General features: G+C 34.0%; 1 pseudogene; it reads right to left on the bottom strand.

Moving 5' to 3' along the window:
* Positions 1-1,182: 1,182 nt before the first annotated feature.
* On the bottom strand, positions 1,183-4,461 carry LOC145947781 (uncharacterized; annotated as a pseudogene).
* Positions 4,462-5,549: the final 1,088 nt, after the last annotated feature.

Raw genomic sequence — 5,549 nt, 5'->3', positions numbered from 1 at the left:
GAAATGGTGTAAAGAGAACATATAGTTGTTTTCAAAGACAAAAATATGTAGCTGCTAATTTACATACGTTTTCTTGAAAACAACTACGTGTTCTTTTATACCAGTTTATTTCTCTCATTATTTTGTGCATAAGTATAGAGGTAAGATTATCGAAAAATAAATATTTCATAAGATATATTTCATTATTTATTTAATTATATCAAATAAATTATAAAATATCTCGTTACGTTTTCATTTTTTAGCCATTTTATTACTTTTTATGGTGAATACTGCGATTCGATTTATATAATAAAAATAAGGTAGGTTCATTAAAAAAAAACTAGGTTGAACTCTATCTTTGAAAAACGCCGAACAATCACGATATATTGTCTCCCTTCGAAACCTTTTACAACTTTTATATAGAACAATTTTCCCGAAAATGTTTTATTTATTATTTTTATGATAAAATTTATTTTTATGATAATCCACTATGTCAAATAAAATACGTATATATATATATATATATATATATATATATATATATATATAGATGTTTTATGTATGCATACGTGTATATAAATATAAGAAATGTATATGATGCATGCAGATTTGTGTGCATAATACTTACATATTTTGGATAATCAATAGATAAAAATGTATTTTAATATTATGTGTGTATATGTACACACATATACAATATATACGTAATATATATATATATATATATATATATATATGCAATCGTATAAATGTTCATAATTTTTTCCAGAGGGGGGCATATCACTTCCAGAAAAAATGTATACTTTTTACATCTTTTAGTAAAAGCTTTCTCACCGCGACAAGGTAGATGTAAATTGAGAAAGGTTTTTTTTCCATTTTCCAGGGGAGGGGGCAAGTGCTCGTTTTGCCCCTCCCTGAGGACGACTATGATTGTAATAAAGATTTTTACAATACATATTTTTACAATACAGTCTCGATTGCAACAAAATAATGTATTTTTACAATATTCTGAATAAAATATAGAATGGACCCCTTCCCATCCATTCTCGTGAGAACGCAACCAATATATGTGTTTCGTCTCTCCGATTATAATTTGCAATCGAGATTGATATAACTTTTTCTGGTCAATTGTAGAATATAGATTTTTGAAATCTATATTCTTCCCAGAATAAATTTTTTTAAATAGAAAATTATACTTTTTTATCATTTTGGAAAAGGTGAGAGTTTATTGCTTTCTAGAATTGTATAAAAATGTTCTCTCATACATTTAACATTTTTGGAATATTTTTCCTCACAAGGATTGCCTCCTAAGGCTACAGTCGTGGCGAAAGCTGCAGCATAAATTCCACAACATACGCCATCAGGTTGTATTTGAACCTTTTCAAAAATTATGTCACTCGAGCTTATTGTTGGATAACGAAGATGTATATAATTTTTCTCTTTAGCTACCAATTTATCGTATGTACAGCCAGATAGACTATCGTACACGCGAAGTTTGGTGCCGTCAAAGAAAATACATCTCCAATGATTACTACAATTCCCTCCAATTATTTGTAAGCTATTATCACTACGACTAGCTTTAATCATGTGAGGGTATTCTATATGTAGCACACTTTGCGTTTCGAAATGAGAAGTTTCTCTTATAATACGCAAAAATAGATCCAACGATTCATCGTTTAATTGACTTGTCATACCCAAGATGTTATCTTTTACCAAATAAAGAGGAGCAAACGTATTTAAAATTTTTTCATTTCTTTTTATATCGTCTTCAGATATATCTTGTTCGTTACGTGAGTAACTTATAATAATACAATCATCATCTTGCTCTTTATTTAGAGCAATACCAGCAATATCAGTCATTATTGCTTCCATCGAAACGTTCGGTTTGAATCGTTTGCTCTCTTCTATGTCATTTTCGCTTTTTATTATATTTGGTCTCTTTATTTGATTTGTCAGTATTTTTTTTGCTGCTTCTTCTTTAGCTTCTATAATGTATCTTGGATTTCTGATTGGCATATGCCTATTGTGACGACTGTCCAAGATTTCTGGAAGCATGCATTCGTTATAGAAGCGTGTTAAGAAAGGCAGCATTTGATTTCTCCAAAAAAAATTGTCTGCCTCAATGCGCAATATTTTCATGCTTTGTGGAGTCCAAACAGCAAAAATACAATATTCTCGCTGTGTTATGTTCAACTGACCTTGAACTTGATAAAAATATCGATGATTTCGATTTATTTTATGTGGATCTTTTTTATCAAAAATACCTTTTAAAGAAGGCAATGTCTCTACAGCTATTTCTGCTGTCAAATGCTCAGCTGACAGAGGACATTTTATTTCCACTAGACCATTTTCATCAATAATTCCGTCAGGAGAAGCACCCAAGCACGGATTTTCAGTATCGATAAATAATCCGCAAGGTTTTATTTCTTTATTTAATTTTATAGCCAATTCTTTCCTTGCTACTTCTTCGTTCTCGCGACCATATTTTAGGGCTGCGGTATCAATGAACGAAGGATATCAAATGGCTTTTACTGTTGTTGCACAAGACGTTGTTGGTCTCATGCGACATACAGGTCCAAAATTGGATGCTGTCAGCATTTCTCGTCTCAATGATAACCATAATTCCGAGTCCCTTTGGCTTCTCGTATCGAATTCAATTTTCTTCCAGTTTCTCGCATTTTCGGACAATTTTTCTAAATGATTTTGCCGAAGTTGCTCAAATACATCAGATGGAAGATCTGGTTTTTGAGATTGCGGACCATAATAACGATCTGTTCCTGTCTCTTGTTTAAATTTTTTTTGCCTGCCTTGCACCTGTCGAGATTCTCTGGTTTTTGCAACTTTTATTTGTCGTTGTTTTTCTAGTTTCTCAACAATAGGCGGAACAGTTTTATCCATGCTCTTATGCAATTCTGTAATGGCTTGTTGCGTATTAAATTGCACAGCTGCTGCCGCAACTCTGGCATTGTAAGAGCCTCGTTTACCAAAATGAATGCGCTTTCCACCAATTTCTTTGCAGATTATCGAATTAAACGATTCTGCAGGATTATTGGTTAAATTCAGCAATAAGCTGTCGGAATAACCGCTTAGATATGTGATAGCGCTTTCTATCTTTTGATATAAACCATGTATTTTTAAAAGTGCAACATAATTTTTGTTCGTTTTACTATCCTTCTCTTCGCATATATGACCGCGTGCTTCGCATCGCTTATGTTCGCCAAAAACATGGCTAGGAATGTTCAATATATCTTTTTGCAATTCCATAGCCTTATAATGTTGAGGTGTTTGTTGGTCTTTTCTTCGTAATTCGGCTGCCTTTTCTACCTCTTTTCTAATATGTTTAATGTTGTTTTTCACAACATTTCGCAACTCTGTAAAGCCACGCTGCCTCTGCGTTTTTGGCTGAGTTGTCTCTGCCACCGCTTTGAGCTTTTTACACAAATTGCGAAGTAAATGATTTGTGCATTCTATTTTTTTTACTGTAACCATATGTTCATTATATGGTCTATTATCAATAATAGCCTGATAAACGCTACTATCACCATCGGCAATAACTGTTTTAAAAATCAGCCCATGCATTTCGAGGCTATATTTGAAACCTTCTGCGATGGCATCGCTCTCCATCCTTGTGGAGCTTTCGTTGCGATCAAAATTTTTATAACATTTGTGAGCTTTTGGTTCTATACCTTTTCGCTCTGCTATATCACATATTGCGCAAAATTTATTGCGGACACCGACGAAGAGAATCTTTTTCGTACGATAACCAATTATAGCTCCGATACCGGAAGGAGAATTGTAGGCACTGCCATACGATCTCTTCATCCAACTACCATCCGCTACAACTGTTATGTACGGAATACCGTTTATAACTTCGTTTCTCTCAAGAGCGAGTTGCTTTTCAATTTCGCCAGCCATTTTCATACTTTCCATGGCTGTTTTTTCAAAAGCATCGACTAATTTTTCTCTATTTTCTATGTACTTTGGCTCGGACATGGAAGGAATATTCATGATTGCACATTGCTCATTCAACTGGGCATAGCCAATTCCTACTGTAACAGTTCCTGCTACAGCAGCCATATCAATATCTAATATTTCCGGCTCTTCGGGTTCTGAGCAGATAGTGGCTTCAGTATTGCACATTTGGCACTTGAAAGTAAAATGCGTCTTCAACTCTGCGGTTCTAGTTTTTATGAGTTTCCAATCTCTAAATTGGCACTCTATTCCTTTCATATGATTATTGAATGATCTCTGGACTTCATTCCACATATGAGAAATGTCGACAATGCGACGGCCTTGAGGCAAGCTTTCCTGGATACGATTCGTATCCAGAGGGCCATTTTCGATAACAAAATAATTGTCATCTTCGCAAAGTTCGACATTTTCCTCTTGGCCTTGAGGCATGCTTTCCTGGATACAATTTATATCCAGAGGGCTATTCTCGATAACAAAATAATTGTTATCTTCGCAAAGTTCGACATTTTCCTCTTGTCCTTTGGTTTGAGTCTTCATGACTTTCCAATCTTTAAATTGGCACTCTATTCCTTTCATATGATTATTGAATGACCTCTGGAGTTCATTCCACATATGAGAAATGTCGACAATGCGATGCCCTTGAGGCATGCTTTCCTGGATACGATTTATATCTACAGGGCTATTCTCGATAACAAAATAATTGTTATCTTCGCAAAGTTCGACATTTTCCTCTTGGCCTTTGATTTGAGTCGTTATCACTTTCCAATCTTTAAATTGGTCCTGTATTCTTTTCATATGATTATTGAATGATCTCTGGAGTTCATTGCACATATGAGAAATGTCGACAATGTGACGGCCTTGAGGCAAGCTTTCCTGGATACGATTCGTATCCAGAGGGCCATTTTCGATAACAAAATAATTGTCATCTTCGCACAGTTCGACATTTTGACTACACTTATCTGTATTTGAATTTGACTCCAGACATTGCATCGTAGGTACTAACGATTGGGTACTAACTTTCGAATCCATCGTATCGGATAATAATTCCACCGATTTCTGACAATCGATGGATTCATTGTTAGTATCTTTAAACGTGCTATTTCTGGAGTCATTTTGACTACACGTACCTGTATTTGAATCTAACTCCAGGTATTGCATCGTGGGTACTAACGATTGGTTCGAATCCATCGCATCGGAGAATAATTCCACCGATTTCTGAAAATCGATGGATTCATTGTTAGTATCCTTACACGTGCTATTCCTGGAGTCATTTTCTTCTTGGCGCTTTATCAGGTTCAGCATTCGTCGCCTGCAAAAAAAATTATGTTAATATTGTTCAAAATAAGTGTGTCAGTTATATCATTTTATATAATAAAGAAAAAGTAAAATTTCTGAAAAATAAATACAGTCTCTTGTTTAGAAATCTACATCTAACTAAAAATAACTATATTACATTATATACATACAATAAATAATGTAGTATCAATGTCTTATATTTTATAAGAATCAGAAGACACATATGAACCAATGTGTATCTGATGTGAAAAATAACCAGTTCACGAAGTCTCTGGTATATAAATATCTCTTTTTAAATAACC

This window comes from Prenolepis imparis, unplaced genomic scaffold, assembly GCF_030444845.1.
Source record: "Prenolepis imparis isolate NDT839.2.m4 unplaced genomic scaffold, iyPreImpa1.0 SCAF_143, whole genome shotgun sequence".
Lineage (NCBI taxonomy): Eukaryota > Metazoa > Arthropoda > Insecta > Hymenoptera > Formicidae > Prenolepis > Prenolepis imparis.
This window is presented reverse-complemented; position numbering and strand designations above follow the sequence as displayed.